This window comes from Artibeus jamaicensis, unplaced genomic scaffold (assembly GCF_021234435.1).
Source record: "Artibeus jamaicensis isolate MK-2021 breed Jamaican fruit bat unplaced genomic scaffold, CSHL_Jam_final contig_65, whole genome shotgun sequence".
Classification (NCBI taxonomy): domain Eukaryota; kingdom Metazoa; phylum Chordata; class Mammalia; order Chiroptera; family Phyllostomidae; genus Artibeus; species Artibeus jamaicensis.
The window spans coordinates 482375-507979 of record NW_026521913.1 but is presented as its reverse complement, the minus strand read 5'-3'; the positions used below and the strand labels follow the sequence as shown (position 1 = coordinate 507979).

Here is a 25605-nt window from a genome sequence, read left to right as displayed (position 1 = left end):
AAGTACTCTAGTTTCTTTTGCAACATCTCTATCTAATTTTGCAGTTGCACCCTTCCTATCAACACTGCACTACACTCCTAGGGGTTTTCATGGTCAAGTTCTTACTCTTCAAATTTACCCCAAAAGCCATTCACAATTGGCCTATTACCAGTTTCTTGCTAGCTCAGGAGTCATCAAACTTTTTCTGGAGAGGGACAGAGGGTAATGTTTTAGGCTTTGTGGGCCACATGGTTTCTGTGATGACTCATTTCTGCCATCGTAATGGGAAACTAGCCAACAATGATATATAAACAAATGAGTGTGTCCATAAAATCTTATTCACAAACAGCAACAACAAAAGGACAATGGATGGGTTGTACTTTGCAAAACCCTGCTTATTGTAAATTGAGGTATGTCTCCCCTGTAAGATATGTTGAACTCATTAGTCTGGTATGGAAGAAATAACCCCAGTGAATTTGACCTTACTTGGAAATAGTGTCTTTGCAGAAGTAAACAAGTTAAATGAGGTCATACTAGATTAGGGTGGACCCTAAATCCATTGACTGATGTCCTCAGAGGAAGTCCATGTGAAGAGAAAGACACAGAAATACACAAGGAGGAGAACACCAGGTAAAGATGGAGATAGAGATTGGGGTGATGGGTCTACAAGCCAAGGAAAGCCAAGGGTTCCCCACAACCACCAGAAACTAGGAGAGAAGCATGCAGCAGACTCTCCTTCAGAGTCTCCAGCCTTGCTGATACTTCAATTTTGGACTTGTAGTTTCCAGAACTGTGAGAGAATAAATTTCTGCTGTTTTACCCAATTTATGGTAATTCATTGTAGCAGCTCTTGGAAGTGAATCTGTGGCTCTTGTGTTATCTTTTTCCGTTCCCCTGCATATAGCTCCATCCACACCTATCCTCCAAGCTGTTGCATTTGTTTGGAATTCTCTCCTCCCTAAATCTGGCTGAATTTAATCAGCTCAAATATCATCTCATTTAAGAAGGGCCTTCTCCATATAACACTGTACTATGTATGGATAGATATGCCTCCATCAGACTCACCTCATTTCTCCATCCCCTCTAGTTCACTGAAAGTGGTTCAAGGATGTCTTATTTGATGCCACTATGCACATAGCAGACTTTCAATGCATGTTAAATGAATAATTATAAGAAAAATGATTGTCTAAATCATTTTGTAGAGTCCAGTATCATTTGATGTGATGGTGATGGGAGTTATGAGGTGAATTTGCTCATTTCTGTATATAACAGAACTACTATAAGAAGATATTTTTTATGTAAGTCAGCAGAACAACACAAGTATGTATCCAAGGGTTACCAAACTCTTAAATATTCCAAACCTTTCATTACTTGTGTTTTTGTACATTAAATGTTAATACCCCCTAAACCTCTTTTTTAAAAATGTGCTAGCATCACCACACTTCATTTATACCACATTTAGCTATGGTGGTGTTGTAAGCAACATAATTTGCATATTTTAATTGCATTTCTCCTTTATTAGTTTAGAAAAACAAGTTGAGAATGAAATAAGCTGACACTAGGAAAAAATAGAGGTCTCATAAACTTAATTCAATAGAAACAAGGAAGAAATTGTTAGGTGTGCTGCAACTGCAAACCTCTAGATTCCATGCAGTATTCCTGGGTTTAACTCAGCTATGGTCAGTTGCTATAGAAAAGAAGAGACAATTAAAAATATTTGTTTTTTGAGTAAAAATCATCAAAAATTATATCTGAGTTGAGATGTAATAGAACTATAAATTATGGTATTTATGTATATTTTTAGCTTTCTGAAAATATAGTCACATAAATTTACTTTTCTTTTAAAGATTTTATTCATTTATCTTTAGAGAGGAAGGGAATGAGAGAGGGAGAGAAATATCAATGTATGGTTGCCTCTTGTGTGTCCTCCAGTGGGAACTGGCCTCCAACCCAGGCATGGGTCCTGACTGGGAATCAACTGCAATCCCTTAGTTCACGGGCCCGCACTCAATCCACTGAGCTACACCAGCCAGGGCTAAATTTACTTTTAATGTTCAAGTTTGGGGACTACATATATTTAAAAAAATTTTCAAATGGAAGAACAATCAGATTTCCTTAAATTTATTTCCTTCAGGTAAAAATTTCAGTAACTGTCTATAAATCTTTTAAAAATTAAAAAATATATTTTATTGATTATGCTATTACAGTTGTCCCATTTCCCCCCTTTACTCCCCTCCACCCTGCACACCCTCTCCCACCCACATTCCCCCCTTTAGTTCATGACCATGTGTCACACTTAAAGTTCTTTAGCTTCTACATTTGCCCTACTATTCTTGCCCTTCCCCTATTTTCTTCCTACCATCTATGCTACTTATTCTCTGTACCTTTTCCCCCTCTCTCCTCCTCCCACTACCCTGTTGATCTCTCCACATGATCTCCATTTCTGTGGTTCTGTTCCTCATCTAGCTGTTCTATTAGTTTGCTTTTGTTTTAGGTGTGGTTGTTAGTAATTGTGAGTTTGCTGTCATTTTACTGTACATGTTTTTCATCTTCCTTTCCTTAGATAAGTGCCTTTATATTTCAGATAATAAGGGCTTGGTGATGAGGAACTCCTTTAACTTGACCTTATCTGAGAAGTACCTTATCTGCCCTTCCATTTTATTTATTTTTTTAAAAATTTTATTTAGTTATTTTTCAAGTACAGTTTTTTGTCTATTTTTCCCACCCCAGCCTCCCCCGCCCCTTGCTCCCCACCTCCCTCCCATTTCCACCCCCCTTAGTTCTCGTCCCTGTGTCCTTCCTATTTGTTCCTCCAAATCCCTCCCCCTTACTTCCCTTCCTTCTCCCCTCTGATCACTATCCCCTTGTTCTCTATTTCAGTGTCTTTGTTTTTTTTTTTCTGCTTGCTTGTTTGTTTTGTTGTTTAGCTTCCTGTTAAAGGTGAGATCATATGGTATTTGTCTTTCAGCACCTGGCCTATTTCACTCAGCATAATGCTTTCCAGTTCCATCCATGTTGTTGCAAATGGTAGTAGCTCCTTCTTTCTCTCTGCAGCATAGAATTCCATTGTGTATATGTACCACAATTTTTTTGATCCATTCACTTACTGATGGGCACCTAGGTTGCTTCCAACTCTTGGCTATTGTAAATTGTGCTGCTATGAACATTGTGGTGCATAGGTTCTTTGAAATTGATGTTTTACGATTCTTAGGATATAATCCCAGCAGTGGAATTGCTGGGTCAAAAGGCAAGAACTCGAGGAACAACAACAAAGACAGCCCAGAGCAAGCAGAAGGAAGGAAATAACCAAGATTAGAGCAGAACTTAATGACATAGAAACTAAAAGCACAATTTTAAGGATCAATGAATCCAGGAGTTGGTTCTTTGAGAAGATAAACAAAATAGACAAGCCGTTAAGTAGGCTCATCAAGAAAAGAAGAGAGAGGACACAAATAAACACAATCAGAAATGAAAAAGGAGAGATTACAACTGATACCACAGAAATAGAAGAGATTGTAAGAAATTACTATGAAGAACCTGTATGCCAAGAAATTTGAAAACCTAGGGGAAATGGACACATTTCTAGAAAAATACAATCTTCCAAAACTCAGTGAAAAAGAAGCAAAAAATCTAAATACACCAATAACAGCAAAAGAAATTGAAGCAGTAATAAAAAAACTCCCACCACACAAAAGCCCCGGACCAGATGGTTTCACAGGAGAATTCTACAAAGCATTTAAGGAAGAGCTAACCCCTATTCTCCAGACTATTTCAAAAAATCCAGAAGGATGGAAAACTCCCAAATTCTTTTTATGAAGCCAGCATCATCTTAATTCCAAAACCAGATAGAGACACAACAAAGAAAGAAAACTTCAGGCCAATATTGCTGATGAACATAGATGCTAAAATCCTCAACAAAATATTGGCAAATCGCATCCAACAATATATCAAAAAGATCATACACCATGCCCTTCCATTTTAAATGAAAGCTTTGCTGGATAGAGCAATCTTGGATGTAGGCTCTTGCCTTTCATGAGTTGGAATATTTCTTTCCAGCCCCCTTTTGCCTGCAAGGTCTCTTTTGAGAAATCAGCTAACAGTCTGATGGGAACTTTTTTGTAGGTAACTGTCTCCTTATCTCTTGCTGCTTCTAGGATTCTCTCCTTCACTTTAATCTTGGGTAATGTAATTATGATGTGCCTTGGTGTGTTCCTTCTTGGGTCCAGCTTCTTTGGGAATCTGAGCTTCCTGGACTTTCTGGAAGTCTATTTCCTTTGCCAGATTGGGGAAGTTCTCCTTTATCATTTGCTCAACTAACTTTTCCACTTGTTGCTCTTCCTCTTCTCCTTCTGGTACCCCTGTAATTTGAATGTTGCAGTGTTTAAAGCTGTCTAAGGAGGTTTCTAAGCCTCTCCTCATGTTTTTGAATTCTTGTTTCTTCATTCTTTTCTGTTTGGTTGTTTGTTTCCTCCTTCTGGTCCACTCCACTGATCTGAGTCCCAGTTTTCTTTCCATCACTATTGATTCCCTGTGTACTTTTCTTCATTTCACTTAGTGTAGCCTTCATTTTTTCATCTAATTTGAGACCAAATTCAACCAATTCTGTGAGCATCCCAATCACCAGTGTTTTGAACTGTGCATCTGATAGGTTGGTTATCTCTTTGCCTCTTAGTTGTATTTGTTCTGGAGCTTTGACCTGTTCTGTCATTTGGGTCATTTTTTTTGTCTTGATGCACCTGCTACATAGTGAGGGGTGGAGCCTTAGGTGTTCACCAGGGTGGGACAACCCACTCCACTGAGTTGTGATGCTGTTTGTGGGGGAGGGATCCGAGAGGGAACAATGGCGCTTGCTCTACTCTCTGGTGGATTTCCATCATTTCCATCATTTCCCCCAAGGAAACTGGGTCATTCTGGTGCTGATTTCCACGTGGGTGGGCTTGTGTACCTTCTAGGACCCCATGGGTCTCTCCAACAAACTATTTTGTGAGTCTGGGAGTCTCTTCTGGCACCTCGACCCGCACAGATATTTTCAATCAGTATTTTGAGGCTTTATATCCCAGAGCTGGAGCCTTGGGTTGTGCGGTCTGTCTCACTCCCCAGTTTAACCTGGTTTATCTGTGTGGGAATGTTGGACTGCTTGGTCTGCCAGCCACCTTGTGCACTGTGCTCCTCCAATCTGCTGCCTCACTGTGTTTGCCTGCTGTTTACCCCATGCTCGTGGTCTGCCAGCTGCTGTCTGTGTGCCCAGGGTTTGCCATCCACTGCTTTTTTTGCCATGACTCATCTCCTCCTGGCCGCAGACTCCACCCTTCCTACCAGTCTGGATGAATGTTTCCATTTTAACTCCTTGGTTGTCAGACTTCTATACAGTTCAATTTTCTGTCAGTACTGGTTGTTTTCTTATTTCTAAATTTTTATTGTCCTTATTTTGGTTGTGCGAGGAGGCACAGTGTGTCTACCTATACCTCCATCCAGGCTGGAAGTCTAAATCTTTAAAAATTTTTTTCAAAGATTTTATTTATTTATTTTTAGAGAGAGGGAAAGGAAGGGAGAAAGAGAGGGAGAGAAACATCCATGTGAGAGAGAAACATTGACCAGCCTCTTGTATGCAACCCAGGCATGTGTCCTGCCTCAGTAGGAATCAAACTGGTATTCTTTCATTTGTGGAATGATACCCAACCAACTGAGCCACACTGGTCAGGGTTATCTATAAGTCTTTATAAAACTTTTAAGGTACGAAAATTGATTGGAAGAAGACATGAAATGAAATTCAGTTTAGTTTCAGTTTAGCTTGATTTAGAGCATAAAATAAAGTTGGGAAAGTGATTTTCTGGACTCATTGGATGGAGGCATCAGAATCCACATCTTTGTGCAATGTTTGAGATGCAGCTAGAATTGATGTCCAGAAAAGCCCAGATCACAGCCCATCCACTCCAAGGCCCATGCACATAAGTGAGAACAGTATTCATGGGGAAGAGCATTTCAAAGCCCCAAGGGCAACTGAACTGTTTCTAGTCTCCTTGTATTCTGGGGACAATTGCATTTTTTTTTAGAGATTAAATAGCAATCAGGTTACCATATAATCCCAAAATCCCTAGATAAAAGAAATATTAATTTCACACAAAAACCTGTATGTGAATGTAAATGCTGACTTTATTTATAATTGCTCAAACAGGAAACATCCAGTGTCCCACAAATGGAGAATGGATAAACAGACTGTGGCATACCCACACAATGGAATTCTACACAGCATTCAAAAGGAATGAGTGTTGATATACCCAACTACATGCATGAATCACAAAGCATGAAAAAAGCCAGATTCAAAAGAGCACATAGATCATAGGATTCCAGGTGTGTGGTGACATTCTCTACAAAGGCAAAACTATAGGGAAAGAAAATAGATCTGTGGTTGCTGAGTAGGTATTGATCACAAGGAGCGGCATGAGGAAATTGTGGGGGGTGATTTTTCTCTTCATTGTGATGGTGGTTACACAATTTTATGTTTGCCAAAACTCAAAGAACAGTGTACCAAAAAGTACATTTTACTCCTTGTAAATAAAAAGTGAATTAAAAAATAGTAATTGGCTACCTAAGTAGAGTGATTTTATGTGATAATAAGTAAAGTTTTTTTTATCCTGATGGAGTATTATAAATGATTTCTAGTTATAGCTTTGGAATATACTGCTAAATTTGCTCCAATCTTTTTTTCCTATTCTAAAGAAGTATTTCCAGGAAACCTGACTACTAGGAATTTATGAATTTTCTCTGCGTTGGTCAGCAACTGAATTGTTGCCTTTGGTGTTTTTCCTCTTTGTACATTTCATCACAGAGATAGGCAAAATTTCCTTCGGGGTCATATTCTTTCAGGTTCAGAAGGAGTGTAACTCCATTTAACAAAAACATACCTTTGGGATACAGCCAAATGTGTTTGTTGGAAACTGTCCTATTTCCTGAAGGGCAAGCTGTACAAGACAGGGGTCCTTTGGGATGCCAAAGCAGGATGGAACTCTGTTTCTGAGAGCCCAACACACATTTCGGAGAATGAGAGCTGCACCATTTTTCCAGTCCAGCCCAGTTCTGGAGTACCTATTTTTCTATCCACAACAGTAGCTGATTACTCAAAATTTAGGTTGAGGTTTGGCTGGCAGGAAGACTGCCTTTAATTCATCTTCATCTGTGGGTAATTTTGTAATTGATACAACACTGTTTCCATTTCTAAATTTACTAACCATCAAATGTTCAAGTCATAGGCTCTCAATTCTTATTAATCTCATTGCTTAAGAAAAACATTTTTTAATCATGTGTTTTATTTCCTCATTATGGAAATGTCAAGTAAGCAGTGAAAATAGGGATGTGCTCTATTTAGTATCACCTTTGTTTCTCAAGGGCACTGGAGAGTTTTTGAACATTACAGCATTTTCTCCACCTTATCTTCCCTCTTTGAGATCAAGTGAGAAGTGAGGCTCTTGGGAGAATTGTAAATTGATTCAGTCTTTTCAGAGAATAATTTTTTAAATTAACTCTCAGCCAAAGATATGTTTATTGATTTTGGAGAGAAAGGAAGTGTGTGTGGAGAGAGAGAGAGAGAGAGAGAGAGAGAGAGAGAGAGAGAGTGATTGGCTGCCTCCTGTATGCACCCTAAACAGGGAACAAATCTGTAATCTAGGTATGAACCCTGACCAGGAATCAAACCGGCAGCAACCTTTTGGTGCGTGGGACAATGCTGCAACAAACTGAGCTACCTTTCCAGGGAGTCAGAGAATAATTTGGTAAAATCTATCAAAATTAAAATCATATGTACTCCTTGGCATAGAAATTTCACTTCTAGGAAATTATTCTAAAAAGACTTTCACACAAGAATTAAAAGATCTCTGTTTATAATAGTTTAAAACTACAAAACATTGGTGGAGAATAAAAATGTTACTTGTTAGGGGCTTGGTTGAATGAATTATGGTGTTTCCATACTATGGGAGAAAGTATGCTGTTAAATAAAAGAGCAGATTACACAATATGATCTACTGTATGATTTCAGCTTGGGAAAATATGGATTTGGGAAAATCCATATTTTGGGATTTGGGAAAAAAGGTGATACTAAATACCAAATATGGAAGGATCTACACAAAACTGCTATGTCACCAAAATTGGAAGTGAATAGGACTCATAGAGGTGAGGTAGGAGAGGGGTGTGAAGGGAAATTGCACTGTTTATTTTATCTACACTTTTGTAATATCTGAATCTGTTTAATGATGAGCAAGCCTCACTTTTACATTAAAAATGCAGAAATGGAAAAAGAGTGATGGAGTACTGAGAACTTGATAATCATGATTAAACAATGTCCCTTTGAGGCTGTCCAGTGATAGTAATTGAGAGTTTCCAAGTGTCTTGACATTTATTATCTTCTTTTCTGCTAGAGACCACCTAGGGAGGTGGGTAGGCATGTGTCCTTTCCCAGGTGGGTGGTGAAAAAGCCAGTCTTTCAGGACATGAGCAGGTTCCCACTCTCATTCTTCCCAAAGTCACAGAGAGTGTTTTCAGTAGTGACTGAGATTTCTGAATTGACTCTTTTGCCAATAGGTTTGTTTAAAGTAGTCTCTATTTTTATTGAGATATAACTTATCTACTGTAAAATATGTGATGTTGAGTGTGTAGCCTGATGAGTTTTGGCAATGTATAAACCATGTGACCTCGGAAAGTTCTCTCATGTTCTCAGCTAATTTCCATTCTCCTTGGTCAACCACTCTTCTGATTCCATTTACTATAATTTGACTCTGCTTTTTTTTTGAACTTCATGTAAAAGGAAACAAAGGGTATATACTCTATATACTCCTTTGTGTTCACCTTCTTTAGCTAAAAGGCTTTTGATATTCATCTATTTTGTTGCATTTATTACTATTTGTGTAATAGGATTCCATTGTATGAACACATTACAATTTTATTTATCCATTTACTTGATGGGCTGTTGCATTATTTCCAGTTTTTGCTAATATGAACAAAGCTTCTATGTACATTCTTGTTTATGTCCTTTTATGAACATTGTTTTCATTTCTCTTAGGTAAACACTTCAGAGTAGGATTGCTAGTTGTATGGTACGTGTGTATTTAACTTTGTAAGAGACTGCCAAACCTTTTCCTACAGGGACTGCAACCATTAGCAATGTAGGGTTTGCCCCCTGAAAATACTAATCTTAGGTACATCTGTAAGTATTTTCCTATAGAGCAAAGGCTATAGGAAATTTTCAATAGTAATAGTAAACATGGTACTGACCTCTTATCCATTTGACCTCCTGCCCCCCCCCCCCCCCCCAGGTAATAGAGACAATATAAGTGAATGAGGGCTGGTCCCTGCCACTGGAGGTCAGTCCAGGAGACTAGTTTCTCTGTCTTTTGGCTGGTGGTCTCTGGAGCTACAAAGTTTAAGAAGTCTCCAGGCCTGAGCACATTTTCACATGCTTTCCACATACCAAAGAGCCTTCGCTTCTTTAAGTTCATGTAGTAGATATTCATTGTTGTTGGCTTGAGAAATCTTCATCACTTTCTCCTCCATTCTTTCCCTCTATCAATAGTGTTATAGAAATGAACAGCTGTGGGAACTGATGACCCCACACATTCCTTTGCTATAAGCACTTCCCCATCCAGCATTTCTCAGGGCACTGCCTGCACAGGGGGGATTTCACAGCCTGACTGTATCTCTTTTTAATGATTGTCCTGATTGTATGGCAAGTGAGGTTTTCCGTTTATGGTGGTAACATACAGTTACCTTTAAATACCGTCTAAGTTAACTTATTTTAACTTAAAATTGTGTCAAGTAAAAATGATTAAATAAATGAAAGCACAGTGGGTCATATTTAGAAAACCACAGGTCTGGTCCAATTCCTCACTAGCTATGTGTTTAATCATTATAATTAAAAGAGATACTAAGCACCCATTGTCACTCAGGATGTAATGAGCCCCAAAGTCGATATGGGTCCCTGTTTGAGACTGAACATCAATGATACTGTTACTAAATATATTCCTGTCAAAATCTTTGTAATATCTAACTCTCCACGAGGTACAAAAAGCCCAAGCTTCCAATTAATTTCCAGATCAACGCTGCATGCTTTCTGATTAAGCATCATAAATGCTATTCAGAGCTCTCTGTGGGCTGGACTGGGTTCCTGCTGATGGTAGAGCGAGGCATTAAGATTGCTGTTGAATCCTCTTCTGTGTTTCCCACAGACAGGGCTTCTTCTAGACCCTGCTGCCTGAGCTTACAAGGTGCCTAATGAGGCCTGCAGTATTTGACAATATTTTTCTCTGCTCTTTTCAGAGATATTTGTTTTGTGGATATTGCCTTATTTTAAATGTTTCTGAGTTGTTTATTTGCTTGCTTTTAAGAGAAAGAGGGACGTAATATTTAGTGAGTGTCTCCTAAATTTAGGATACTTTACATTTTCTATTTCTTTTAAAAGCACAATATCTCTTTTGCAAATAATCTTTCTTCTAGAAAAATCCACCCTACAGGTCTGCTTTCATTCTCACCTACCCTCAATCCATCTCAATAGCAGACAAATATTTGAAAAATACCAAATCCAGGTGTGTTCCCTGCTCCCACCTGCGACTTTATCCTTTGCATCTAGCATGAAGTCACAAATTCTTATAATTCACAAAGTCCACACAACCATGTCCTTTTCTACTTCTCCAGTGTCATCTTAGGTCATTTTCTCCCTGGATTGTGTCCCTTTCCCCCTGCACCTTTCCCCAACACACACACACCAACTTTCTTCAGATCCTTAAAAAGGCTGAGCATATTACTGCCGTGGCTTTTGCACAAGCTGTTTCCTTTGCTGCCAGATACCTGGCTGACTCTTCCTCATCCTTAAGGCATTGGAGTAACTGTCTCTCCTCCAGGGAGACCTTCCCTCAACCAGGAGACCAGATCAAATTCCCCTTGTTAAACACATTAATAGGACCCAGTATTCTTCCATCATGGCAAAACACCACAGTCATAAATAAACAATTATTCCTGTTATTAATTTGGACTTTACTTTCTCTTTTAGATAATAAAGTCCTTCAGGGTAGGAACTATATCTGCTTTATTCATCAACTTATCTCTGACTCCAAGCTGCCCTCAGTGATTCTTGCCTCCTGGTATTCATGACCTTGCATTAGAGTCTTCCACAGTGACCATGGCTGACCCTTGTAACCAATAGGATTCTTCAAAATTCTACTGGGTGATTTCTGAGGTTAGATCATGAAAGGTATTGTAACTTCCATCTTGCTCCCTCTCTAGGACCAGTTGCTTTAGGGGAAGTCGGCTGCTACCTCACGAGAATGCTCAAGCAGTTCACAAAGACGCATGAAAGGGATGGAACTGAGCTTCCTGGCAAGAGCCACCCCCATGTGAATCATATTGGAAGTGAGTCCTCTAGCCCCCGTAGTGTCTTCTGATGGCTGCAATTCTGACCCAATTCTCACCTGCAACCTCATGAGAGAACCCGAACCAGAACCATCCAACCAAGATGCTCCTGAATTCCTGGCCAGTAGATATTGTGTGAGATAAAAAAGTATTTGTTATTTTATGTATCCAAGTTTGGGGGGTAATTTGTTATGCATCAGTATGTAACTAATATACCATATTTCCTGGTATAATATAAGACTCAATAAATACTGAAACACCAACCCAAAAGAACCTATGCACCCCAATGTTCATTGCAGCACAATTTACAATAGCCAAGTGCTGGAAGCAACCTAACTAAATGAATCAGCAAAGACCCATTAGTAAATGAATGGATCAAAAAACTATGGTACATTTACACAATGGAATACTATGCAGCAGAAAGAAAGAAGGAGCTCCTACTCTTTGCAACAGCATGGATAGAACTGGAGAGCATTATGCTAAGTGAAATAAACCAGGGATTGAAAGATAAATACCATATGATCTCACCTTTAACTGGAACCTAATCAACAAAACAAGAAAGCAAAATATACCCAGAAATATTGAAATTAAGGACAATCTGACAGTAATTAGACGGGAGCTGGGAGGAGATAATAGAGGGAGGGGGAAGGGTTTTCAGGAACAGCTATAAAGTACACATGTACATAACCAAGGGGGAGTGGAAGCAGGAGAGGGGGTGGGAATGGCTGGGGTGGGGGGAGTGGAGGTAGGTAAATGCAGACAACTGTAATTAAACAACAATAAAATAATTTTAAAAAGACTCAATAAATAGTTAATGAGTGAGTAAATAAAAACATTTTACACCTTTCTTTTACTTTTGAGAAATGTATAGTCCCCAGAGATGGAATAACTTGATCCAAATCACAGTAACTAAATAGTAGAAACAGGATTGGATGCACATCCACCTATTGCGTGGTCTTCAATGTCATTTCTATTATCGTGTTTTATCTTCCTTGGAGCTAGAAATCTAGTACTCCAAAGAATCTTTACTTCAGAATCTTTTGTTGATCCCACTGTAGATAAGGTTACACACTGGGGCTATTTAATGCAAAGGTCTCCAAAGTGGGGCATGACCATCCCAGGGGATGTGCAAGATATCCACTGGGGTGTGGGGAGAAAATATTATAACATTTTTTAGTTTGATTTTAAAAAGTATGTATTTATTTTCCACTGCGTTAAAAAAGGCATAACAAAATTGACCATTTAACCATTTTTAAATGTACAGTTTAGTAGTATTAAGTATATTTCCACTGTGGTACAAGCAATATTCAAAACTTCTTTATCTTGCAAAACTGAAATGCTATACCCATTCAACAATAACTCCTCATTTCCCCATCCTGCCCATCTCCTGGCAACCACAATAATCCTTTCTGTCTCTATGAATTTGACTACTCGAGGTACTTCGTGTAAGTGGCATCATATGGTATTTGTCTTTTTATGATTGGCTTATTTTACTCAGCTTAATACCCTGGGGGTTTGTTCATTTGTGTTGTCACATGTGATAGCTTTTTCTTCCTTTTTAAGGATGAATGATGTTTCATTGTATGTGTAGACCACATTTTGTTTATCCACTCACTTGTGAATGAACACTTGGGTTGCTTCTACCTATTGTCTATTGTTATGAAAATGGGTTATTTATTATAACTGTTTAAATATTTATTTTTATTTTATCCTTTAAAATTTCTCTTGGTTGTTTTCTTTTTTTTTCTTTTTTTGCTTTTAGTATTTCATTGCATATTGACTCAACTTTCCTTGACAAGATTTCCATCTCTTCATCTCTGGAGCCCAATTTGCTCATGATCTGTGTAGCCCAGTGCAGGAAATTTCCCTGCTCCCCATGCTGGTATCAGCCCTCCATCAATGACTACTAGGAGTTGATATATTAGCACCCCAATTCTTTTCCCTCATGGGCTCTATCCTGTGTCTTGAGGTTGCCCAGTAGAACTGAGCTCCAGTTGCCTACAGTGGTAATTCATTTCATATATACCTGTCTTGAGCCCCTCCCCTACCTCTGCTCCCTGGGACCATATCTGACATTAACTACTAGACTGTGAGTCCATGCTTCAGGGTCAGGTTTTGGGGAGATCCAAAGACAGTAAATGAAAGCAAAACTCTCTGAACTCACTCTGCCATAGTGACTAATGTAAAGAGTGTCATGTGTGAAAAAAGAGCATAACTTTGACTTCGTCTTTTTTCTCAGAAGCAAGTTAAATAGATTCAAACTACTTGACAATTTTATTTCCTTGTAACACCAATTCTGCTTTTGTTTTATAATCAGTGATTTTATTGGAAGGGAGGAGAGTTTTATAAGATTTTGGAGTTACGACAGACAAGTCCAATTTTTGCAGCTCACAAATGAGGATGCTATGCCCCTGAGACCTTTAGCAGTTTGCCAGATGTCACAGAGCTAGAAAGTGATAGAGCAGTGTCTGGAGAGTTGCACTGCAGATTTATCTTAAGGGGTCAAAATGTAAAAATTTTAGGGTTTGTGGGTATGATGGTCTCTGTCACAAAAATTCCACTTGGCCATTGTACTCTGACAGCAGCCTTAGACAAGTCAACAAATGAGCATGGCTGGGTTCTGCTAAATTTTAACTTACAAAAACATGTGGCCAGTTGTGGATCAGAGTTTTCTAACCCTTAATGGTGAGATTACAGAGGAGACAAAGGTCCTCTTTGTCTTTATATCTAAGAGTAAGATTTTTCAGGCTCTAATTATAGCTCTTTAGTATTTGCAATTAATTTTTAAATAATATATAGTCACTTAAATACATATATAAGTGTACTTTCCTCACACCTAAAAATAGTTTACTCAATCCCAAGGTGTATCATAGCCATTTGTCTCCCCCCACACCCCAACTGCTTTTTTCTGTAATGTTAATCCTGCACATTATCCCCAGGCCCTGGGGATATTGTGTTGTAGTCACTAGTTATAGTTCAAACAGCACATATACAGATAAGACTTCTCCCTAAAATATGGAAATGAGAGTGTATTTTTCATTGTGTCAGTATTAATTCTCATAATCTAGTGTTCAATATTATTTTGTATATTCATTTCTACACAGTGGAATGAGTTTAATTTGAAACAATAAGATTCATTTGCATTTAAATTGATATTTTAAGGATTCCCTGTGAGGAGCAAATACAGGTAGTATCCATGACTATAATTATGAGTATTGTTTCCAGGGTGGGTTTGTTTTCCTTAGGAAGGATTTGTAAATGTGGTGCATTGAATTTAATATTAATTATGATGACAAAATAATACCACATGGTTCCAGAGAAAGCCTTATGACTACAGTTCAGATTTTGTGAATATCTTTCTCCTAGTGGCATAGTGGATAAGCAAAGCATATTAACTAAGAACATGTCCATGTGCACCTTTAAACAAAATATTGTAGATATTTAAAAAAAGTACTGAAAACCTAGGTTAATTTTTTAGCTTGAAAGTGCGTGCTTTGAGACTTCTGGCCAAAATGGAGGTGTACGTAGATACACTTTGCTTCCTCACACAACCAAAAGAAGGGCAATGACAAATTTAAAAACAAAAACAACCAGAAATGGCAGAAAATTGAACTGAACTGTATGAAAGTCTAACAACCAAGGAGTTAAAGAAGACACATCCACCCAGACCAGCAGGAGGGACACAGATAGGCAGCTGGGGAAGAGAGGACTCATGGCAAGGTGGAGACTGGAGGACTGGGGCAGGCAAGGCAGTGCCTGGTGGACTAGGATGTCACACATTTGCTTGTAGATAAACTGAGAAGAACAACTGGGGAGTGTGAAAGAATGTGCAACCCAGGGTTCCAGCATGGGGAAATAAAGCCTCAAACCCCTGACTGAAAAAACCTGTGGGGGTGGTAGTGGAGGAAAAAAACTCCAGCCTCATAGGAGAGTTTGTTGGAGAGACCCACAGGGTCCTAGAACATACACAAACCCACTCACATGGGAATCATCTCCAGAAGAGCACAATTTGCTTGTGAGTAGAGGAGAAGGAACTGGAAGCTGGTTGAAAGCCTGGCAAGTGGCATTGTTTCCTCTTGGACCCCGCCCCCACACAGGGTACCACATTGCAGTGCCACAGGCTCCCCCACTCTGGCAAATACCTAATGTTCCACCCCTTACAATGTAACAGGCATGCCAAGACAAAAGTAATGGCCCAAATGAAACAACAGATCAAAGCTCCAGAAAAAAATACAACTAGGCGATGAGGAGATAGCCAACTTATCACATGCAGAGTTCAAAACACTGGTAATCAGGATGCTCACAGAAATGGTTGAGTATGGTCATAAAATAGAGGAAAAAATGAAGGCTATGAAAAGTGAAATAAAGGAAAGTGTACAAGGTACCAACAGCGATGCAAAGGAAACTGGAACTCAGATCAATGCTTTGAACTGGAAGGAAGAAATATACATTCAACCAGAACAGAATGAAGAAACAAGAATTCAAAAAAATGAGGAAAGGCTTGGGAACCTCCAGCACAACTTCAAACATTCCAACACCCAAATCATAGGGGTGTCAGAAGGAGAAGAGGAAGAGCAACAAATCGAAAACTTAGTTGAACAAAAAATGAAGGAGAACTTCCCTAATCTGGCAAAGGAAATAGACGTCTAGGAAGCACAGGAGCTCAGAGAGCCCCAAAGAAGTTGGACCCAAGGAAGCTCACATCAAAGCACATCATAATTACACTACCAAAGATTAAAGATAAGGAGAGAATCTTAAGAGCAGCAAGAGAGAAGGAGAAAGTTACTTACAAAGGAGTTCCCATAAGACTGTCAGCTGATTTCTCTAAAGAATCTTGCAGGCAAGATGGGGCTGGAAAGAAGTATTCCAAGTCATAAAAGGCAAGGACCTCCATCCAAGATTACTCTATCCAGCAAAGCTATCAGTTAGAATGGAAAGGCAGATAAAGTGCTTCCCAGATAATGTCAAGGTAAAGGAGTTCATCACCACTACACCCTTATTATATGAAATGTTAAAGGGACTTATTTAAGAAAAAGAAGATTAAAAATATGAACAATAAAATGACAACAAGCTCACAACTATCAACAAACAACCTTAAAAAATAAAAAGAAAAATGTACTAAGCAAACAATTAGAACAGGAACAGATTGACAGAAATGGAAATCACCATGGAGGGTTATCAGTGGAGAGTTGGTGGGGGGAGAATGTGGGGACAAAGTACAGGGAATGAGAACCATACTTGGTAGGTGTAAAATAGATGGGGAGGTTAAGAATAGTATGGGAAATGGAGAAGCCAAAGAACTTATATGTATGACCAATGGACATGAACTAAAGATGGAGGGGGGATGTAGGTGGGAGGGGGTATGCAAGGTGGAGGGGAATAAAGGGGAGAAAAAAATGGGACAAGTGTAATAGCATAATCAATAAAATATATATATAAAAGAGAATGCATGCTTTGAGACATCAAAAGTTTATTGTTAATTGCACATAGCACAAATGAATGATTGAAAGCACCAGGATGACCATTCCTATCCTTTCTCTAGTTCTGGCTGCTCCCTTGTGGAACCTGAATCAACCTGGATGGATGGGACTTTTGTGCTTCAGTTTGTGGCTATGAAAAAAGATACCATTTCTCCCCAGAAGATGAGAAGTACTGAGAAGTGTTCATTTCCGATGTAGACTATCTTCCTGATGGCGCTGAGCAGAAGCATTTCTTTCATAGTGAAATGCTGTGTTTGCTGAATATAAATAAATAATTTTTACTATGACAATGGAAGGAGGAGCATAGCAAAGCCAGAGAGAGGTTTTTTCTTTTCTTTTTATTTATTTATTTTGTAGAAATCAGGCTGGAAGAAATGAGGGGTGAATGATATAGAAAAAAAGAAAAGTAAAACATCCCTTTATCAGCCAGTCATTCATCCAACAGGCACTGGTTGGTCATTTAGTTTGTTCCTTCCAGCCCATGTGCTGTGCTGAGGATAAAGAGGGCAAACAAGACAGGTGAGATCCCCATGCATCTCCAGCTGATATTCCAGTGGGAGAGCACACAAAACAAGAACCAAAAACATTATTACATACTATTTTAAGAGCTAGAAAGGGAACTAAAAACTTAAATTGAGATAGGGTCAACTGGGGGAAGAGCCAGTGTATGAGGCTTCTAAGTCTTGACTTAGGTACAATCCTGAGGTTGTAGAGTCTGACATGTAGTGAGTGAGCAGGAGATAGGATGAATGGGTGCTTGGAACCAGGACACATGAAGCTTAATAATGGAGAAAGGGTGTGATTCCAAGTGCAGGGGGAGCCAACAGTTGGGTTTTACTGGGGAACGATGTGGCTTCTGGTACTTTCTTTTTTCTCTAGTGACCTCTCTCATTACTGTACGGAGAGGGTAAGAATGGGAGCAGGAGGCTGAGGCTTTTGTGGGGCCTAGGAGGCTGTCATTGGAGCTGGAGAGAGACGGATGCATTGCAGAGTGGACTGGTCTAACAGATCTGGTGGCTGAGGGGAAAGAGGAAGGCAGAGGAGTCAAGGATGACTCTCATGTTTGGGACATTAGTCATGGCATCCATGACCGTGTCATTTTGCTAAGCTGTGGGAGCCTGAAGTGGGACTAAGTTAAATGAAGTCAAAGTGATAGATGGTTAACCTCACATTTCCCTCCTCACCTGGCTGTGTGAGCTAGGGCAGAGCACTAACCTCTCTGATATTCAGTTTCCTATCTAGGAAAGGTGGATAACAAAGTATCTACTTTATTGCTTACATCCAATTTAAATGCGATAATGCATGTAAAACATGAGGCTGGGTGCATAGCATATGCTCAACAAATTCTGGGTACTAAGACTGCTGTGGTTCAGAAGAAGCCAAGGAGGTAAAATGTACCAAACAGTAGGAACTAAAATATCAGAAACAAGGCAGGGAGAAGAGGTGGGAGACGTGGTACAGAAAAGATGGATCTTATAGTCTGTTGACCAACAGTCAGCTCTCCATGGGAGGGTCAATGGATTTGTGAGCAAACCAAAAGGACAGCTAGATCATGAGTGGAAACATAGAAATGAAGATCTCAAGGAGGGTTAGCAACAGGGGAGTGGGAGGAGGAGAAGGGGGGAGAAGGTACAGAAAATAAGTAGCATAGACAGTAGATAGAAAATAGAAGGGGGGGCAAGAATAGCATGGGAAATATAGAATCTAAAGGACTTGAGACACATGGTCATAAACTAAAGGGGGGTAATGGTGGGGATGGGGGGGTAGGGTGGAGGGTAATGAAAGGGGGAATAGAACAACTGTAACAGCATAATCAATAAAAAAAGAATCTGAAAAAAAGAATAAGACAAAACAAGCAAAAATAAAAACTTCCAAACCAAACCGTCCTGTATAGTAAGGTAATTGCAATTGCTAGTGAGTTTTTTTGCTGAAGTGTTTTTGAACCTTGACTCTGGCTTTATTCACAGAGTATACATTCTTTGTTTGTAAGATTCCTCATAAAAATCCCAACAAGGTACTGACTGTATTAAATAACTCAGTGTCTGTCTGGTTACTACACTGCACATGCAGAGGGACTGGTTCCTTTGCACTGAGTCTTCTGGAACATTCTCTACAAGTTTAAGAGCAGGCATCTGTGTTTATAACTGTGGGGTATAGTGGAGAAGAGAAGGGAGGGTGGTCCAGAATTAGTACTAGGAGGGCCTTGGTGGCGTTAGCATTCAGGGGAGGTCAATTTATGTTTTTTTTGATAGATCAACAAAGACCCATTGTTCATGTCCATTATAGGGAGAATCATTATGCCCCTTTGATTCTGAAGCAGGGAAGATGATCATTCCTGCTTTGCAGGTGGGAAAACTGAGGACCATGAAAATCAGAAAGCACATTTTTGCTCATAGTGACTCAAGGTGGATCCTTGAACTAATGCTCCCAGAATAGCTTACACCAAACCTCTTATTTAAAAAAATTGGCAATGTTTGAGCTATAAAACATAAGCCTCCTATTTCCATAGCTTAATGAAAACATCTCCCACACATTGTAATGCATCTTATTCTTCTGCCTAGCAGAGCACTCATTGTGTATGTGTGACATTCAAAGAACTGAATTCACTATCAAAGTACAAGACTCACACCATGGTGAAGAGCATTGCTCAGAGCCAAGCACTTGGCTTCAGGTTTTAATTGTAGGTTGTTAGTACTTAAGGGCTCTTACTCTTGGTTAGTATAGGGTTCTGTTTTTTGGGGAAAATAATTTCCTGTAGGTTGGGAGCCAGCAGGGTTACCATGGTTGAGAAGCAAATCCTATTTCTATGTCAAGAGATTCTCTTTGCCTTGGCCATAGGGGGTGAAAAACTCTGCTTTGCTCAGAGCACCAGATTAATCAAATGTAAGGAGGATTCCCAGAGCAGACTGAGATAAAGGTTATGAGCAAGTGACTTATTGAAGATGTACTTCCAGGGAAACCAGTGGAGTGAGGGAGGCAGGATTGAATGAATAGGGGGAAAGCCAAACCAACATGTGATTTTTGGGCACGTCCAGTAGGGGGCCCTGAAGGGTTAGTTACAACTCAGCATTTTTCCAGCCAGAGACAAGGTTTTCATGCTCCCACAGGCAGTCACAGATCTATGGGTGCCAAGAGGAGGGTGGAAATTCCAGACATATCAAATCTCTATGTGCAGAGCAAAGCCAGTTCCAGTAGCCCTTGGGAAATCCTTGAAAAGGAGCAGGAGGTCATGGTAGTAGATGCAAAAAAAAAAAAGGACCAAAGCTAGGGTAGGGGTTCCACTGACCAGAATAGGGGCAAGAATAGGGAGATAGTTCCACTGACGGGACAAGAGGCTTGAAGCTCCATAGAAAGACCCAGGTGGTTCTCCGCCCAGGCCAGGTTTAGTCTGAGCACTTGGAAACATCCAGATGTGTGCCTCCTTGCTGTGCTAAGGGCTGACAGTGTGTGGTGAGCGGTGCAGCCACACATCAGAACTGGGGATGTCAGAGACATTGGTTCCAGCAGTGGCTCTGCTCTCACTTGCTGTGTGACCTCTGGCATTTCACATTCCCACTGGGCCTCGGTTTCCTCCTGTGTAATGTGAGGTATTGGACCCAAACACCTCTTAAATCTTTTGAAGTCTTACAAAGTTCACCTTTCTGTGTTCCTGTTTGTTTCAACTGTGTTTACTTGGAGGCAGCCAAAAGAGATAAAAACACTATATTACCTTCACTTCAACCTAAAGTTTATGTGGTTTCAGCTTTAAGAAAGAATGGGAAGGAGAACTGGGGAGCTCTGTGTCTATCTAAATACGGTCTGAGAAATCCCAGAGGAAGGATTTTGGCTGCATGGATCCACCTCAAAGCCCACATAATTTTGTTCACTGTGCTGCCTGAGGGCTTTGATTTCCATGTGGAACAGTTTTCGGTTCATTCAGGCCATTGCTGGCCTCATATCTAGTTTACTTGGGACTCCCTGAGCCTGCAGAGCTGGGGTAGTGGCTGAGGAGCAATACCCCACCTCAACCCCTCATGAGGTTTGTGCGTTCAGTTCTCCTCCTGAGGCAGAGGGGAAACATTATTTTCAAGGAAGATGGCCTGTGCTAGTTTTCTATTGCTGCCTAACAAGTTACCACAAACTTAAACAGGGTGAAAGCAGAAGTCTGTTACCAATATCACAGGGCGAAAATCAGATATTAGCAGGGTGGTGTTTCTCCTGGGAGGTTTAGGGAAGAATCAGGTTTTCTTGTTAATTCAGGCTGTTGGCAGAATTTGGTTCCTTATCACTGAGGTCCTCATTTCCTTGTTGGCTGTGAGCTAAGAGGCACTCCCAGCTTCTGGGCTGCCTGTATGCCTTGGCTTGTGTCTCCTTCCTCTGTCTTCAGTGCTGAGTTGAGTCCTTCTCATGCTTTGAATCTCTTCTGTCTCTCCTTCCATTATCATACCTCTTCTCCTTTCCCACTTTTAAGGAACTGTGTGGTGGACCTGGAGAATTCTCCCATTTTAAGTTAACCTTAAGTTCATCTACAAAGTGACTTTTGCCATGTAAGCTAACACACTCACAGCTTCAAGGATTAAGGCATGGACTCATTCATTCATTTATTCAGCAAACAAATAGTCACTGGCCACCTGTTTTGTTGCGAGTCATGTGCTAAGCACTGAGGGTGTGGAGAATAATAGGCACAGGCCTTGTCTTCACTCAAGGGCACAGAGATGGAATGCCTGGGTAGTGATGCCATGGGCACTGGCCCAGATTCCTTTCTCTGGGTCAGTACACTCAGACTCCAGTTCTGGGAACACTGGCTGCTAAAAGGTCACAACTGTATCTTTCTCAGAGTAGAATAGACAAATGGGAATTGACAAGCCCAGGATGTTAGATAGGTCTCAAGGACTACTGGAAGTCAGTGACCGACTGACACAGGGTTACAAAATTCTTGTTCTCTTTTTCGAGGAAGGACCTACTCTGTGTGTGATTGGTGTTCCAGAGTTCCCTGAAATATCAGGCTGAGGCTAGACTCTACCCTCAGCTGGCCTGCTTTCCTTCCTCTCCTTCTCCTAGGAACACTCACCCAGTGAAATCTCTTCCCCATCTCAGATGCCTTCAGGAGATCCCACCTATGGTAGTTAGTAATTATAATAACCAAACTAATCTCTTTCACCATCTATCTCTGATGTGTGTTTATGTGTATTGTGTATATGTTACTTTTGTAACAATAAAGAAATATAAATGTCATGCTTTCCACAGGTTCATGCACCCATGTCTGAGACTATATCTATCAAGTGTCCTTTACAGTTAAATAGGATTCTTAAACAGGCAATAGGTTAAGTACTTTGCATTCTGCTACATCTGTGACTTGGCTTAGAGTTGGATTAAAAAGCAAAGGAAGGCTATTCCACATGAACATTTGGCATACTTTGTGATAACAGAAAAGTGGAGGGAAAACACAAAAAAGTAGGATAACACAGTAATTGCCAGCTTTTAATTTCTTTTTCAAAAGACAAATACCATATGATCTCACCTATGAGTAGAACCTAATCAAGAAAACAAGTGAGCAAAATACAACCAGAGACACTGAAATAAAAAACAATCTGCCAGTAATCAGAGGTAAGGGGAGAGGGGAAAGAAGGGAAAGGGTCTTCAAGGAATGGGTATAAAGGACTCATCAACAAAAACAAAGGGGGGAAGGATTGAGGGTGGGAGGTGGGGGCGGGTAGGGTGGGGAAAACTTTTGGTGGAAAAATGGAGACAATTGTACTTGAACAACTATAAAAAATAAGAAAAGAAAGGGGACAAAAAGATGCTCTCTATGAATTCATTATGTGTCCTTTAGGCAGGAAGGGAGGAGTGGATGAAAAGCATGAACTTTGAGGTCTCAGTACATTAGGTTTGTGGTCTTCCTCTTCTAAAGTTCTAGCTATGTTGTAACTTTGGGTAAGTTGCTTAATTTGCAACTTGCACCCATTAATGTGGGGTGTCCTTTGTGGCAGGAGCATTTCTAAGGACCAATGGACTTTTCACAAGCACCAATAAGGTCAGTATTTTATTAATCCATTTTATTTATTTATTTTTAAAATATATTTTATTGATTATGCTATTACAGTTGTGCCATTTCCCTCCTTTATTCTCCTCCACCTTGCATTCCCCGCTTCCACCTGCATCCCCCCTCTATCTTTAGTTCATGTTCATTGGTCATACATATAAGTTCTTTGGCTTCTCCATTTTCCATACTATTCTTAACCTCCCCCTGTCTATTTTGTACCTACCAAGTATGGTTCTCATTCTCTGTACCTTTTCCCTGCATTCTCCCCCTACCAACTCCCCACTGATAACCCTCCATGGTGATTTCCATTTCTGTCAATCTGTTCCTGTTCAGATTGACTAAGTTGTTTGCTTAGTACATTTTTCTTTTTCTTTTTTTAAAGTTGTTTGTTGATAGTTGTGAGTTTGTTGTCATTTTATTGTTCATATTTTTAATCTTCTTTTTCTTAAATAAGTCCCTTTAACATTTCATATAATAAGGGTGTAGTGGTGATGAACTCCTTTACCTTGACATTATCTGGGAAGCACTTTATCTGCCTTTCCATTCTAACTGATAGCTTTGCTGGATAGAGTAATCTTGGATGGAGGTCCTTGCCTTTCATGACTTGGAATACTTCTTTCCAGCCCCATCTTGCCTGCAAGATTTCTTTAGAGAAATCAGCTGTCAGTCTTATGGGAACTCCTTTGTAGGTAACTCTCTCCTTCTCTCTTGCTGCTCTTAAGATTCTCTCCTTATCTTTAATCTTTGGTAGTGTAATTATGATGTGCCTTGATGTGAGCTTCCTTGGGTCCAAATTCTTTGGGACTCTCTGAGCTCCTGTGCTTCCTAGAAGTCTATTTCCTTTGCCAGATTAGGGAAGTTCTCCTTCATTTTTTGTTCAGCTAAGTTTTCGATTTGTTGCTCTTCCTCTTCTCCTTCTGACATCCCTATGATTTGGGTGTTGGAATGTTTGAAGTTGTGCTGGAGGTTCCCAAGCCTTTCCTCATTTTTTTTGAATTCTTGTTTCTTCATTCTGTTCTGGCTGAATGTGTATTTCTTCCTTCTAGTCCAAACCATTGATTTGAGTTCCAGTTTCCTTTGCATCACTATTGGCACCTTGTACACTTTCCTTTATTTTACTTTTCATAGCCTTCATTTTTTCCTCTGTTTTATGACCGTACTCAACCATTTCTGTGAGCATCCTGATTACCAGTGTTTTGAACTCTGCATGTGATGAGTTGGCTATCTCCTCATCGCCTAGTTGTATTTTTTTCTGGAGCTTTGATCTGTTGTTTCATTTGGGCCATTACTTTTGTCTTGGCATGCCTGTTACATTGTAAGGGGTGGAACATTAGGTATTTGCCAGAGTGGGGGAGCCTGTGGCACTGCAATGTGGTACCCTATGTGGTGGCGAGGTCCAAGAGGAAACAATGCCACTTGCTAGGCTCTCAGCCAGCTTCCAGTTCCTTCTCCTCTACCCACAAGCAAATTGTGCTCTTCTGGAGCTGATTCCCATGTGGATGGGGTTGTGTATGTTCTAGAACCCTGTGGGTCTCTCCAACAAACTCTCCTATGAAGCTGGGAGTTTCTCTTGACACCTCAATTTCATGGGTTTTTTTGGTCAGAGGTGTTGAGGCTTTATGTTCCCATGCTGGAACCCTGAGTTGTGTGGTCTGCCTGTCTCCCCAGGTGTTCCTCCTGGTTTATCTGCAGGCAAATGTAGGACCGCCCACTCTGCCAGCTGCTGCCTTGGCTGGTCTGCTAGCTGCCATCTTGCTGGCCCAGTCCTCCAGCCACCCCAGCTGCCCATCTCTAGCCCTATTACTGGTCTGGATGAATGTTTCTTCTTTAACTTCTTGGTTGTCCCACTTCCATACTGTTCAATTTTCTGTCAGTTCTGGTTGTTTTTTGTTTTTAAATTTTTTGTTCTTCTTTGTTTATGCAAGGAGGCACTGTGTGTTTACCTATGCCTATATTTTGGCCAAAAGATTATATTAACCCATTTTAGAGGTGAGACACAGTGAGATGAAATTTTCTAGGGTCACAAAGCTAGCAAGTAGCTGGGGAAGGATTTAAACTCAGGGAGTCTGGTCCCAAAGCCCTTAAATTTCATATCAGAACTGTTACTTTAAGGAAATACAATGGGGAAATAGGCACATGATGAAAGGGAAAGAGTAAAATGCATGTCACCTTAGTAGGTGCAACATTTTTCATCATAGTTGCAACAAATTATCATAAAGTAATTATTTGTAGGCTCTGCTCTAAGCAAAGTGTGGTCACCTAAGTTTTTTTTTTAAAGTAGGAAAACTAGTGAAATGTTTTACATGTTGGGAATTCAATGAGTATGTACTAATATAAGAAAGAGAGTAAGAAGACAATCGTGGTTCGATTCCCAGTCAGGGCACATGCCTGGGTTGCAAGCCGGTTCCCTGCAGGCCAGTTCCCAGCAGGGGACACACGAAAGACAACTATACATTGGTGTTTCTCTCCCTCTCTCCTTCCCTTCCCCTCTAAATATAAATAAATAAATAAAATATTAAAAAAAAGAAAGAGAGTAGGAAAGAAACAAAGGTAGTAGAGAAAACACTTTTTATATTTGCATGAATGAATTTTATGGCTTATCCTGCAATATAAATATTGCTATACTTGTCCTATTTAAATATTAATTAGTCTAAAAACCTGCAGCAATGAATGCAATCAATACTTCACAGCACTGAAGTCAGTCAGGGCTGAGGACTGGTTCAGTTGCCT

The 25605-nt window shown here is 40.0% G+C and overlaps 1 protein-coding gene and 1 long non-coding RNA gene across 3 annotated transcripts in view; one reads left to right on the top strand and one right to left on the bottom strand.

Moving 5' to 3' along the window:
- LOC128628273 (uncharacterized) overlaps positions 1-11658 on the top strand; it is a 54107-nt gene extending 42449 nt beyond the window's left edge. Inside the window, exons 4-5 of one of the 2 annotated variants that reach the window (XR_008392589.1) lie at positions 6155-6330; positions 11248-11658. This is a non-coding gene — a long non-coding RNA (uncharacterized LOC128628273). The remainder of the gene's footprint in view (positions 1-6154; positions 6331-11247) is intronic. The other variant, XR_008392590.1, reaches the window with a different exon arrangement.
- The window catches only part of PCSK2 (proprotein convertase subtilisin/kexin type 2), a 371029-nt gene that overhangs the window by 112062 nt on the left and 233362 nt on the right, over positions 1-25605 (bottom strand). The gene's annotated exons all lie outside the window — the stretch shown is intronic.